This window comes from Augochlora pura, chromosome 2 (genome assembly GCF_028453695.1).
Source record: "Augochlora pura isolate Apur16 chromosome 2, APUR_v2.2.1, whole genome shotgun sequence".
In the NCBI taxonomy this organism is placed as follows: domain Eukaryota; kingdom Metazoa; phylum Arthropoda; class Insecta; order Hymenoptera; family Halictidae; genus Augochlora; species Augochlora pura.
Genome location: NC_135773.1, coordinates 7,435,198 through 7,450,371, shown reverse-complemented (window position 1 = coordinate 7,450,371; position 15,174 = coordinate 7,435,198). Strand labels below are relative to the sequence as shown.

Sequence of the window (15,174 nt, the reverse complement as noted above, 5' to 3'; positions counted from 1 at the left end):
ACTGAAGCCGCGCGGAGAAATTACAGAGCCGGCAGTCACATTCCAGAGATAACCAGAATCAATGGAAAGGCGGCGCTGAGTTAAAGAAGATCATAACAGTGACGCGTCCCAAAGGAATTAAAGCTGATGAAGATTACAGGCTTTTATGCGAAAGTGACTCCCTCTCCCCCGTCCCCATGGTTGCGCATTTTCCTCTCCGCGGCGGCGCGTTTGCCGTTCCGTTTCTCTCTTCTCCCGCGTCCCGGTTTTCTTTTTTCACTCTCCCGCCGCAACAGTAATTTCATGACACCATATTGTCATCGCGTTGATGCCGGTAATTGATGGGATTTCCAGCGCGCTCCATTCTTCCTCTTTTGGCCCCGGTAAACGCGCTTTCGCGATCCGCTTTGAACCGCGCGCACGCAAATAGCACACGCTCTCTCTCTCTCTCTCTCTCGTACGTCTCTCGGCCATCGTTTTGAGTAGCAACCTGGCACAAACGCCGGGTGTACCGTTGCTCACACCTGAAACCGTTTTGCAACTCTTGCGTTTACCGTTGCTTACTCGTCGCGCGCGGAACACCGGTCTTTTGTGATTGTTTATACAAATTCCGTCTAAACGCTGTACACGCCGAGCGAGTTGAAAGACCGGCAACGACGGCGCAGTGCTATAATTCTTGGTTCCATGGAAAACACGTGAACCTCGGAGGGTAGTAACGATGTACAAACGGTATTGGATTGGAGCGTAGACTAATTTCCCGCGCTATTCATGGAAATGGCAGCGAAAACACCCTCGCAACCTCTGCGACGTCTCTTCTTTACGCGATCGCTGCGATTCTTAATTAGCATCTCGCGAAGGAATTATGATTCTGTGCTCTTTCAGCTCCTTTCTTCCCAAAGTATCCACTTTTATTTGTACAGCGGGTCGAGAACGTATTATCACGCCTAGTCTTTTTGCAATAACTTTAGACAAGCAAATAACACAGAATGAAGAATTTCTAATAACGCGTAACAAGATAGTAATGCAAAAAATACAAGAATTTGAGAACCAAAAAAGTATTCGTAGACTTTCAGTTATAATTGAAAGTTTATGATTATTGCAGTACTCTATTGCAATTAATATTTTGTGTGCATTCCTTTAGCCTCGATACTGGCTTCTAGTCTTCTTGGCATAGATTCAACCAGTTTTTGGAGTTGTTTCTGTGGTTCTCGTTCTGTCATATTTTGTTAACAACGCTCCGCACTGTTGTTAAAGTTAAATCCAGTTTTTTACCAATTTTTCTATAAATTTCTCGCATGTTTTCGCAGGAAAATAACACGATCCCGCACCGATATTTGGTATTTCACTTTTCCTCGCTGTCACGATGATCTTGCACCGAGTACAATCACGGAGAATTTACCGCGCATTTATTGTCAACCATCCTTGGATACAAGTTACGAACAACAAACTGAACAAGCGCGCGGCACGTGAATGGCACTTTACAAGGGACCAGTACGTAAACAGACGCGTTGCAGGATCTTCAACGCGGGAGACTATGTATCTTGCTCCCTTTTGTAAACGAACGGACTACAATATAGTTCACCCGCAAACTATAGAGCGCGTCGTTCGTCTTGGCGCGCGGTTGTACAACGATTCTTGGCAAACGAATCACCGTTCCACGAATTATATCGACGTTCGACTTATAAAGATTAACGAGCTTCTAATAATTGTCGAAATGTTGTGTGTCGATCTTTTATTATTATTTTTGTTTTATTATAATTCTTAGCGCCGGAAAGAAGAGTCAAGTTCGCTTGAACGAAGTCTACAAAACTCGTTTGACGCGATTTGATTTTCGGAGAAGAATTGCAAGAATTTTGTAAAATCTAATAATTACCAAATTCAAAATAAAATAAGAAATCAAATTGTTACGTAGTAAAAATATAAAGAAAACTATTTTTCCATGCCAACAACGAAGTATCGTTTTTCGACACTTTAGGGAGTTAACCCTCACTTAAGGGGGTTAACTTAATTAAGGTTAACACAAGCTCCCAAATTAATAGAAATCCCACGAGAATCATTTATTTCTCATCGACAAAAAAAAACCATTGTTTCGCGATTTCAATGGCAGAAAAATATTTCGAAACGATCTACATATCCCGGGTCACTGGAAATATTTGCAACCGAGGTTGAAAGAACTCGCGCCGACCGTGTAACCGCCCGGCAGCCCGAAAGGGGGGGGGGGGGCGACTAAACACGGTGTATTCCCACAATTGATGAAAACTTATTGTCTCCGTGTTTCAATGGCGGGGTTTCGCGAAAATACATATTTCGAAACGAGCACGTTTCATTCTCGGTTCCTTGTTCGGGTTCCCGGCTGAAAAGGAATTGCCCGCGACCGCGGCAACGCGCGAAAGAGGTAGCTGTCCAGGGTATTGTCGCAATCGATGAAACATTATTGCACGCGCACTTCACTGTCGGTTTTGCCCTTAACAGAAAAATATTTTCAACCTGTCGGTCGTTTCGCCGGACTTATATTTTTTTCCTCCGCAAAAAAGAAAACGCCGGGGCACACGTTGAAGAGCGGCCGGACAAGGTTGCTGAAAAAAATGTCCTCGCGCGCGTCACTCTCGTCTTGCGTTTCGAGCGGGTAAATATTTACGGGACCGCGAGAGAGCGAAGCGGGACGCGTTCTAATGGGCGACCTCGCGCGTCGAGTCATCGGACAATAACGTCCCGGGGACTCGTTCTCGTCCTGTCAACTCGTTTTTCACCATTGTTTCGGCACAGGAGATCTCGTTACTCTCTCTCCCTCTCTCTCTTTCTCTCTTTTTTCCCAGCGTTATTAAATTAGCGTATCGGCCGCAAATAGGACCGGAGGAGGGGGGATCGTGCAACGTGCCCGGCACTGGCGGCCCTTTGTTTCGTAGCCAGCGGCAAACGAAACGGAAGTACGGTCGTTGGGCGCCGATGTCAGTGATATACCCCCCCGAGTCGATGACCGCCTTTTATTCGATAATTTCCAGAACGGGGGCTTCCGGTCGATACCTCGATGCCCGGTTGGCCCCCCCCCCCCCCCCCGTCGTCACAAAAGACCCGGCGAAATTGAAATCGCAAAGGTTTATCGAGTGAAGCTAGTTCCGCTGCGATGGCCATTACCGGGCGGGGGGGAAAAACGACCGGGCCCGCGTCGTTTCGGTGCCGCGCGAAACTGTGGCCGAGTCCGCCGGCGAGGATTTTATGAAATCGAAATAGATTAAGGACCGGTTTGATCCCCGAGTGGCGTCGACGATGCTCGAAATTCCATGACCCGGTCTCGTCTGGCCGCGACGATTCCGATCATGATTGGTAAACAACGAGAAACTGCAGGCGTTTAAAGAGATTGACTGGGCTGTCGAAGATTCTTTGTAGAATTAAAAATAATATTTTACAAATTTTATTTAACCCTTTGCAGTCGGAGCCATTTCAACTGGAAATGCAAAACATTTTGTTAGACTCACGGTGTGTCCATTTTATGTAACTTGGACCATTTTATGTAACTTGTACCATTTTATACATTACGGAATCAAATTTTGTGATTTGTGCAACAGTTAACAGCTTTTGACAATTTTTTCGAATACGAGTAAATTTGATCAAAATTATTTTGAAACGCGGCATAATAATTTTTAGCCGCGCTTTAGAGTCGTCACTCGACCGCAAAGGATTAACTGTAATTAACTATTCTCGGTTTTTAAAATATTTTAAAATAATACTCCAGATGTTATTATAAATTGTAATGAAAATATGGGAGGTGTCTATAAAGCTGAGTGTATTATCAAATTTATATTCTTTTATGAGAAAATCTTGCAAACGGTGTGAAAAAATTTTTTCTCTGAAAATTAGAGAAATCTATTATGCCAAGTTAAAACACATTGTCGAGTAAAGACACATCCAAAATTAGCAAAATAATTAATAAATCTTCCTCATCCTTCATAATCTCACGTATTACTGCTCTTATACGTATTATACGCTGCTCTTTTCAAAAGAAATTAATTCCGACCGCTACGACAGCCAAATTTAATACGACCGCAAAGGGTTAACCCTTCCCCCTCAGTTGATTGACTGGTACTTGGACGACGGCCGTTGAAAAATTGAAGGACCCTCGCCGCGAAAGTTGATGAAGCTTAAATAATTCACCGTTGTCGGGTATGCGCGGAATTGCACGCTTTCCTATCCTATCAGCGAGCCTAATTTTTCAGAAAATTTGTTACGTACTCCTTCGAACTTTTAGGATTGGCCACGGAAGACGGGTTCGGCGCCGTCTACCGCAGCCTGGCCGCGCAGAGTCTAGTTTCGTTTATCTCGTAATACGATACTCCTCGAAGTTCGGCGATGCTGTGCGTGCTCTCCGAGGAACCAATTAAGCAAAGCCTACGGTGTGGATGGCTTACGGGATATGGTATACAGGACGGCGTATGGGATGGTGTACGAGATGGCGTATGGGGCGGGTGTATCCCGGCAGACGAGACAAAAAACTGTGCACGTGTATTAATTAGGATCTATGGTACCCGGCCGATGAACAATAGTTTAAAGTCTACTATAGGCTATACATATTGTTGTGGATGCATAGTGTACACGTTGGATCCCATAACCATGGAGTGGTTTATAATAGACTTGCCGGGGAAGTTCGATGACTAAAACGCGAATTATGCTCTGCCCTTATTAGATGTCGAGCGATGAGAGGATCGATGTCGTCCATCCGGTCGATCAACGCGACGGCAAACAAAACGTTGTTTGAATTTCGAATTACAGTTTGACACGTGCCACTATGAAAGAAACGAATCGCGAGGTTATTTTTTGGTAGTGATTTCCGACAGGAAAAATCTATTTATCGAAGAATTGAAAAACTGTGGCAGAAGCGTTAAAAAAAGACAGGCGTTCCTTCTATTAATTATTCTATTATTATATTAATTATTATATTATTCTATAAAATTAGATGTAAGTAAAATTGATAAATTAATGAAATAAATCAAATCGATAAATTAATGGAATAAATAAATCCATAAATTAATGAAATAAATAAAATCGAGAAATCAATTAAATAAATAGATCGAGAAATTAATGAAATAAATAAAATCGATAGATTAACGAAATAAATAAAATCGAGAATTCAATAAAATAAATAAATCGAGAAATTAACGAAATAAATGAAATCGAGAAATTAATGAAATAAATAAAATTAAGAATTAATATCGGCTGCGCGGCTGTATGCGGACGCTGTCGGACTAATTGGTACCCAGCGTTAAACTCGACGGTATTATAGTATGTATGCGGAGATTACAGTCTACGTTCCGGTTTAGTCATGTACGAGCGCGCCAACGGCGATTGAAGATTCTCGATGGCTACGCGGCCGTACCCTAATCTGATCGATTCGTCTTTGATCAAATCGCACTTATTAGTCGCTTTGTGAAATTGCGCGAATAATTATCGAATTCGCATCCCCACAAAGCCAGCCCCCGTCAATACACAAATCGCCGGATTATTGCCAATCCGTAGGATCCGGACAGGAAATGTTCAACCATATTCTAACCATTCGGATCCCGAATTTTATTATTTATTTATCGATTATGCGATTATTTACCAACGCGACCAGCGTTTGCTATATTTTATTTTCGGCTCCAAATTTTTATTATTCCTGGCTCGAAATTTTTATTATTCCCGTTATCAACCCTTTGTATGAGTCTGTCACGTGACGGAGATTTCCAGTAATAACCTGTTATGAATGCTATTCCTTTCAGTCGGGATAAAATTCTGATTTCTCGTCATCAATATTTAAACATTTCGGTAAATGTGGACACGGGGTAACTATTAATCGTTTTTTCTCTTCTTACAAATTATTGCGCAGGTTTTTAATTATTGCAAGAGCTTTATATTAATATTTACTATTTCCATAGTATTATTATTATTTGCTGTTTTTTTATTTATTATATAAATTTGTAAAAATTCCGAGATATTTATCGAAGCTTCTAATTTAATTTACAAGTGTTCATTGTATAAACGAACTGCTGCTAAAATAATCCACGATTGTTCTTGTTCGCGCCGAGTTTAATCACCGGCGTTCCGTTCGATATAAGAACAAATTCAATTATCGCATTCTCGGGAGTGTTTCGACGGAAGAAATAAAGGCGTTTTCACCGGCACGGTTCTCTCGCGCGCGAACGGCGCGCAACTTTCTCACACTTCCTCCGGTGATCGGAATTAAACGGACCATTCGCGAGATTTATCGAAAATGACGAGCAGTTACCTAACAGATTAGATTAGAATCGTGGAACGAGGACTGAACCTTATTTACGTGAGAACGCCGCGCGGAACCGTGGAAGAGCGCGGCGCGCGGAAACGGCCGAACTTTTATCGCCTGAAGAATTGCCCATAAAAGATGCAGGTCGCGCGTTCGTGATCCTCTCGCCTCGTTTTGGAAAACTTCCCGAATTGGATGGATGCTCGAATTAAATGAAGCGGATTCCGCCGCTACCTCGCCCTCTTCCTCGGGATTGTTACACACCCTTCCCTGAATCGCGCCGAGACACATTGCCGCAGACAGTTGTTACAACCCCCCCACCCCACCGACATCTGTCTGCCAGATTTGAATACTTTCCCCCGGCGGAGAACACGTTGCGGTTCTACCGAGATCATAACAATCGCGGGAGCCGTCCCGGACGAGGGTTAGAAAGGTAAATAAATGGGAATCTCTCACCTTGTTGAAACGCGGAGGGTGCGGAGGCAATCTTGTCAAAACAAGCGTCTTTTCCACAGTTTCTGGGGAAATTGTTCTCGGTTAGTTAGTTTGGATTGCTTAATGTATACGGTTGACCTTTGACCTCTGCTCTGACTTTACGGTAAATATTATTATTTATTGTATTCACACCACGAGTGGATGCAGAGGTCTCTTCCCCCTCTTAGCACGCGCAACGCGTGTATTTAATTTAGATGTGATAATTCGTCGTGGTTGAGGGTTTATAATTAAATAGAAATTGTAGTACTAGTAATGGTAATAGTAGTTAATAATAATTAATTAGAAATTAAATTTCACTGGATAGTTAAAGATTTAAGTTAAGATAATAGATAACTCTCTGATAAGAGTTGAAGATAAATAAAATTAAGGTTCTGTAATGCCAGTAATAGTAATAGTAGTCAATAATAATTAACTAAGAATTAAATTTTACTGAATGGATAAGAGTTAAAGATAAATAAGATTAAGATTAGAGATAAATAAGATTAACGTTCTAAAAGCAGGAAAATAAATAAAAAAGGCAAATATCTGATTTAAAAAGACCAGAAATTATTTATGGCTGGCCCAGATAAAATCTTACAGAATTTTCCGTACACTTTTCCCCATCTAACGCACTAAACTCAATTCGATACTCAGACGATTTGTTGCTGGATGCCAGCGCGACCACAAAGACAGACCGAATTATACCCGCGCACGAAACAAGATCGAAGGAAAACACGTGTAGAGAAGCATTCAGTACAAACGGCGTTTGCGGCGGGATCTCGTAATTAAATTACGTCGGATCCCCGTAATGAAATGAAAATAAATGTTGGCATCGTTGCCAACAAAAAGGGGAAGGCTCGTCGGCGGCGGCACGGCCAGGAAATATAGTCGTTCCTCGGACGTATAGGATGGGTCTAAGAGGGGGAGGGGGTGGTCGGAAAAAGTACGTAACAATTTTTTCGAGATTATCAAGATCACCGCGGCACCGTGTTTGTTCTTTCGTCGGTGCACGAGGGGGTGGATGAGCGGAGGGGTGGGCGGGTCGTTATCTGGTCGACGCAATTAACATCTGGCCGCGGAAGTTGCTCGATTTTATCTTTGTGGGACGGACAAAGGGCGGCCGCGGTCGTAACAAGGTAGAAATAATACCCCGTAGTGTCCGAGAGAAAGAAAGAGAGAGAGAGAGAGAGAGAGAGAGAGAGAGAGGCGGCGTAGAGAGACCGTGTGGAACCGTACGTCTTCGGAATAATTAAACACCTGGGGTAGGTGCGCGCGCGCGCGCGCTCGCGAGTGCCTTTAAGGTCTGTACGCGGTGGCTAGATTACCCTCGTAAAATCTGTCTTCTCCGCTGTGTGCGTGTTTGTGTGTGTGTCGGTTTGCTTAATAAATGAATGCGCACGGCGTTCACTGAAAACAGTCCATCATTCGCGTTTCGAGGAAACGAGAGCGAGGGGTGGGGGCGAGAGAGCGGAATTTAGTGCGAACAGAAACTCTCGGGAGCCGGGCGCCGGGGAGAGAGAGAAAGCCTTTGCGACCTCCCGTTCAATCAGACTCTATCAATAACCCTTAGAACGTACTCGCCATACCGTGTACAATTAATGTACTCGTGAATTCCGATGTACTTTACAACCTGCCCGCGATTTGCCCGGGACTACACGGTCGTTTACCCCCCCCCCCCCCCTCCCCGATCAAAATAATTCCCGCGCGCGCGCGCACGCTTTCGATTCCGCGAACCACTCAATTTCCAGCCGGCCAAATCAAGCATTTAACAAACGCGGCCCGTAGAATCGATCCGCGGAATATTATCGTTCTTCTCGCTTTTCAGGGAGCGGAGGGCAACATTAGCCTACTTTGCTCCGGTGCCGATTATACTCAATTATTGTCTACTAACGGGCGGAGTAAAAATAAATTACGGAATAATCGCAATTATAATATCTTTCAATTATACTTCATTTATTCTTTATTTATTCTTCAGTTATACTTCAATTATACTTTAACTATATTTTCTTAATTTTGACCTATGCTCTACTATTTTTTAGAAATTACGAGCAAGATAAATTTTATTTTAATAGTCTCGCCATTAATATTATTAACGAAGAAATTTTTAATTCAGTTATCCTCTTCCCCATCGATTTTTCGACATCGCTTCAATGCGACGGCAGTGGACAAAGTACCTTTGGCTAAGGGGAGGCACATGGGGAGTAATGATATTAAAATAAAATTGAAGGAAATTTCATGGTTAATGGCTTTTAAAGGTTAAAATGATATTCGATGATAATTTGTAATAAGCTGCGTCGAGGAGGGGTCGAAAGTTTGCGGTACCTTTTGCCTGGCACCCTAACTGCGTGTCTTTTCGCATCCCCTAACCTACAACTGATATTACCCCTTGGGAAAAAAGTGTTCGAACACCGTTTAGAACGCTGTAACTTTTGTAAAACTGCGCTTAATGGCTTGTATTTTTTTAATGCTGAAGGGACTAGGTTCTTGTATAATGATTAATATTTTTCCAGGGGTTGTTTATAGCAATTTTGTTTTAGTAACTTTATTTTGGTAATTTTATTTGAGTTAATCCATTTTAGAAATCTAATGAAAATAATTGTAATAATAGTAATAATTACTGAATTGATTTTTAACCTAACATTTATTCGTAAAGAATGCTATATTGAGATAAGGAACAGATGATAGTTAACAATAGTCGCACCATTCGATTTTCCGTCTTATAATTATTGAGAAAACAAAGATTCTTTTGTGGAAAATAATTCGCTAAAATTCTTTATTCTAGTATATATTATAACAAAAATAATCACACAAGCACAATCTAATATAAAAGACAGTTAAAAACAAATAATAATCCAAGAACCACCCTTAAAGTAAATTTCAAATAAAACACTTGAAAACTACTACTGGAAAAATTGAAAACTAACTCAGAGAGGGCAAAGGGTAAATTCGACAACCCGATCGTAAATACAAGTCGCGATTTGTCTCGCATTACCACCACAAACACCGTGCAGAAATTCAACGCCTCGTCCGAGCCCGTGGAATCGCTCGTCGAGATCGCGACGGGAATCCAAAAGTTCCGATTTCCCGATGATTGATCAGCGGGGCGGTGGCGCGGGCGGGTTCGCCTCAACAGAAAAGCTCTTTTCGTCGACCAAGCCAGCCAGTGGGGGAGCCTCTCGACTTTCTTATCTTCTTTCCCATTCCTCGGCGGCGGTAACGTTCGAAGTTCCGCTCACCTGAAGTTTCGCCGGTGTCGCGGTTCCGTTCCAGTTCCGAAGACAAACGATCCTTCGGTACCCCGGGTGTGTTCTTCGCGCACACGAACGCGCGCAATCTTTGGACAGGGTTCTCCCCCCAGCTCGTGGTAGAAGACGGTTCGTTTCACGGGTCGATCGAAAAACGCCGCGAGGAAGTAAACCGCGAGAAGATATCAGCGGCTCGAAGAAATCAGCGACTCGAAGAAATCAGCGGCTCGAAGAACAACGGCGTCGAAACGGGCGGACGATAGCGATCGCGACACACGCGCGCGCACGGTTCTCCCTGTAATCGTTCGAAAATCGAGGATATCCGAGCGCGCCGGCAGAGACACCTCTGCCGGACCAGCGGGTATCGCGCGTTCGTTTCCGTGAAAATTCATCGCGCCGAGTTTAAATTGAAACAGTCCGGCCCCGGAAAGCCGCTTACGGGGACGCATAACTCGCGGATAGATACCCGAGGCCGGACGGCCGGGAGGACCCCCTTTGTTCCCCTTAATAGAAAGTTTTTTGTTTCGTTGTTTGCCGTGCCATGCCGCGCGCGCGCGCGCCATAGAAAAAAATGTTGCATATCGCCGGTTTTCCGGTCCCTTCGGCCCTCTCATAACCCGGCGCGGCGCCAGCGAAAAAAAGCTCCTCTTTGTTCGGGCCGAATTTTTTACGGAACGATTTGCGCCGACGGAATGGACTGCGCGAGATGCTCTCTCTTCTCGCTCGCTTTCAATTATTTACGTCAAGCGAAATGCGACCGATGAACCGGCCAAGCCGCTGTCAAGTCACGGCCGGCGATCGATCTCTTCCACACGTTTCCCGATGTCGGATCGATCCACTGAACCGATCTTCTCTGCTTTCTGTTTCAGAACACTCCCTTGGCAAAGTGACGCTCAAGGCGCTCACCGATTTTTCGCTCCTGTCTAAGCTAAGGGTAAGTCTCGGCTCGCTCAGTTTCCTGCGCTAAGTCCTCCTTCTCTCGCGGCCGTAAATTAGCGTCCGAGGTCCGGGGACATTAAGCCCTCGCGCTCCAAGAATTTTCTAAGATCGGAGTCAACCGCGTTTAGCCGAAAAGTGGACGGGAATTAGCAAATAAAATTTGACGTGATCTAAAGATGGAAGGAATGCTGTGTTTAAATACAATTTGTCATCAGATTACATTTACGCTTGACCGACTGGTCATTCGGTCATTCGTTTAAATATTTGCGTCATTGTAGGGTAATTAAATCTATTTATCCTATTTTTATTTTATTTATTTCATTCGTCGCGAAAGATACCTGATATTCAAAAGATGATTTATTAATATGGGATAAAATACCTTCACTATAGATGGATAATACCTTTACTTCATAATAGTTAAAAAATTGTTCTTAATAATTGACTGATAACATCAAAATTGTTCCAACTATAATTCATCCAAGACAATTTTGGATTTAGAGCTAAAATAGCATCGAGAATAAAAAGCTGAAACAAAACGAAAAAACCTATAAGCGAGATATTCGTGCACTCGGATCCGATCAGCTGCCATTATCAACGTGGAGCTCACTATACCAAAACTTCGTAAAACTGGGCAACATGAAAAGTTAGCCTTGTACACGGTGCATCGGGCCGGGACAAGAATCCTGTCTTCCGAAACTCGACTCGCGATTCCAGAAACGCCCCGGCGCTTTTTGCGTTCGCCGGTTTCGCCCCGCCGGACGGAAATCAAAAGTTTCGATTTGTTTAAAGAAAGTTCGGCCCACTGCCGAACCGTTTTCTTAGCCTTCCCCCGGAACGATTAAGTCGATAAATTTCGAAGTTCCCGGGTTGTACATACCGGTGGCCCGGGATCCGCGGCGGTATTCGTATTTCGTTCTACTTTGCCGCGTTCCGCTTCCGCCCCCTTTCTCTTTGTTCCGCGGAAGGAAGTTGCTTTCGGGGCAACGTTGCAAAACAGTGTAAAAAAAGAGAAAGAAAAAAAAATTGCAATTCAACCGCGGCTACTTCTACGGAGCGCCTTGGATGCCGGAGAACGGTCCGTTCGGGAACGAGCAACAATGCAGTTTCGGATCCTCGGTCGGACTCGTAGGTAACCCACCCTTTAACCCTTTCGGCACGAGTGCCGGATACATCCGGCGTCCATGCGAAGACCGGCACAAATAACAGAATTTTATATCTCTTGATATTTTATTATTACTTAACGTGTTAGACAAATGTAAGTTAAATGACAAAATAATATACAATATAAATTTCACATTCATGTAAATAATAACTACTTTTGCAGTTATGTATTTATATCGGCAATACGCACCACAAATATAAAATAGCTTTTATATAAAAGCTATAACCAATACTCCTTATTCAAAAAAGAAAATATTGTTTTATCAAGCACAGTTTTTATTTACCGCTCAGAACAATCTTTATATATTTATATAAAACAGGACTGACCATTAGCGAATTTTCGGCGAGACGTCTCCTGTCGAGAGTCTCTCGGCGCTCGTGCCGAAAGGGTTAGACCCCGAAGTTTATGAAAAATTCATAGGCGAGATCACGGCGTAAAACAATTTGAATAGAAATCGGGTCGCCGGCACGTATAAAATATCCGCGGGGACCGTTAATTAATCATTCACGGTACGGTAGATTGCGCAAGATTTCTCTTTTGAATCGCATAAATGTAAATAGGGATTAAACAGTTAATGCTCCGACAAAAGCTCGTAAGTCATACGGCGCGAGAGAGAGAGAGAGAGAGAGAGAGAGAGAGAGAGAGAGAGAGAGAGAGGGAGAGGGCACGGGCCGGCACGCAACAATGGCCGCTAATCTAATGGCTGCAGCCGAACGCATGAAACTTTAAATATGCAAACGCGCCCCCGCCGCCGCCGACCCGGCCCGGGCATAATGAGCACCTCTTCACCGTTGAATATTCAATTGTCATAAATAGGAAGGAAATTAGAAGTGTTCGCGATAATTCGTACTTGGTTAGAATCCGTGGATAACGATGCGTATACGGTGGCTCGCGAATTCGAACGCTGTGTGCAACTTTAACTACCTCGTTATTTATTTTAGATGAATATGGGTTGGAAGGAAAGAATTCTTTACGCTATATTAGAGTATATGAAGGGCGAGATATGACAAACTTTCGATTTGGTATTAAACTTTATCTACGTGATTAAAAAAAGAAATAAAGAAAAATCGAAGTATTCGGACAATTTGCAAAGCTAAGTTAAAAAAGTTCGAATCTATATTGTTTAAAAAGAAGTTATATTTATAAGTGTCTCATACATAACGGTTCATTCCCATAAAGTGAACAGGTTCGTACAAGTTGCAATAAAATATATATTATATTTTTTAATTCTGTAGCTAACGTTTTATACTAAATCGAAAGGTCGTATTTTCCTTTCTTTTTTCTTTCAAAATGTATTTTATTTACTTAAATATATAGCGTAGAAATTGACTTACCAGTAAACTAAATAATACTAGCATAATTTAGTTATATACTTACTAAATATTTAATAACATAATTACTAATTATAATTACATTATTTCCTACAATCGTATATCTCGTAATTATATTATCACTTGTAATCATAATATCTGCTAATACAATTAGTTAAATCAGTAAACTAGTTACACCAGTGTGCGAATACATTTTGGTAGTCACTGTATACCAGCACGCTGTACAGTATCTATACTGTGTGTGCTCCAGCACAGGTTTATAGAACAGATCGCGTGCAGCCGAGTATCGAGCCAGCGTGACCCGTTATCCGCGGCGACGGATATTATCGCGAGGCGTTTTTCGGGAAAATACGCGGGGATTCGACGATCGTATCTCAAGTTTTCCCGAGGTAGATATTACGACGAAAGCGGGGCAGGGGGGGGGGGGGGGGGGGGGGGGGGGAGAGTGGAAGAGACGCAGCCTCGTCGCAGAAGCGACCGGTGAAAAAGTAATCCGAGAAATAATTCCGGGCCGATCCCGGCAAGGATCAACGAGAGCGACCTCTTTCTCTCTCTCTCTCTCTCTCTCTCTCTCTCTCTCTCTCTCTCGTCGATACACGGTTTCTCCCGGAATATTTCCGGGGAATCAGAAGTTTCTTATTTGCGAGCCACGAGAGGGGGGGTCCCCCCCTGATAGACCGGCAGCACCGCCTTAACCGCTACGTTGAAAGATCAAAGGATCGCGCGGAGAGAAAAAGCCGAGCCCTGGCAGCCACGCGCGTCCGTGTCACGGCTCTTTGAAAAATAAATTTTCCTACCCGCAGCCACTCATTACGGAAAAAAGAGGAACGTCCCCCCCCCCCCCCCCCCCCTTTAAGGACGCGACCGAAACTTTTCCACGGCGCGCGGTTAGAGAGGAATAATTAAGGGAGCGGAAAATAAATCGCGACGAAATTCGACCGCGCGAACCTCGCGGAGGGGCGCACGGAATTTCGATGCGATCGTCTCGGAACTGTTGCATTTTATTTGGAGGCGAACACGTGGCTAAGTTGAAACTGTATTCAGTTATGTCAAAATGGCGATCGTGTTATATAATAGTGAGTCAATGTTCACTGTGTTATATGTCAATTTTATCGTGACACTGAGTAAAATTTTTTGGAATTAATTGTATAAGGAGCTAAATAAACATTTATTTCACTCTGGAATCATTTGAAGAGATTAGAAATAATATATTAGAATCGTGGATTTATTTTACGAGTGCACCATGCTCGGGTTTTATGTACTCTTTTTCGTCGCACGTGCATAAAAGCCGCGGTCTATTTATTACACTTTAATCGAGCACTTTAATCTTACTTTAATTAAAGTTTAATCTTCAGTTCTTTTCCAACTTGCTTCGAACTTTTAAATTTTCTAGTCTCGAATATCAATCTGAAAACTTCTCAGTACAGATTTAGACGTATTGCGCAGAATTCGATGTCGTCGGAAACGTGTGAAATTTATAACACTGTCTATCGTACCGCGGAGTCCGTGCGCGTGGACCCCGGATCGACGCGCCAGATCCCGTTGAAACGAGATCCTCCTCGGGTAAACGACCGCCATTAATTACGTTCGTTCGACCAACGTGATATAAGTTCGAAGAAAGAGATATCGTTTTAAAAGCATTTTAAACGTCTAATGGATTAAAAAAGAGGGCCGCAAGAACCGAGGTTCCTTGGGCGGGATTCAAATTCCCACCGGCGAGCCGGGCCTCGCCACGACCACGGGGGCTGCCCTCTCTCTCTCTCTCTCTCTCTCTCTCTCTCTCTCTCTCTC

The 15,174-nt window shown here is 43.3% G+C and overlaps 1 protein-coding gene across 6 annotated transcripts in view; it reads left to right on the top strand.

Moving 5' to 3' along the window:
* Kek5 (leucine-rich repeat, immunoglobulin-like domain-containing kekkon 5 protein) overlaps positions 1 to 15,174 on the top strand; it is a 653,304-nt gene that overhangs the window by 601,382 nt on the left and 36,748 nt on the right. For all 6 annotated transcript variants that reach the window (XM_078188237.1, XM_078188226.1, XM_078188258.1 and 3 more), the window contains one exon: positions 10,821 to 10,885. The gene's annotated coding sequence lies outside the window, so the exon portion shown is untranslated. The remainder of the gene's footprint in view (positions 1 to 10,820; positions 10,886 to 15,174) is intronic.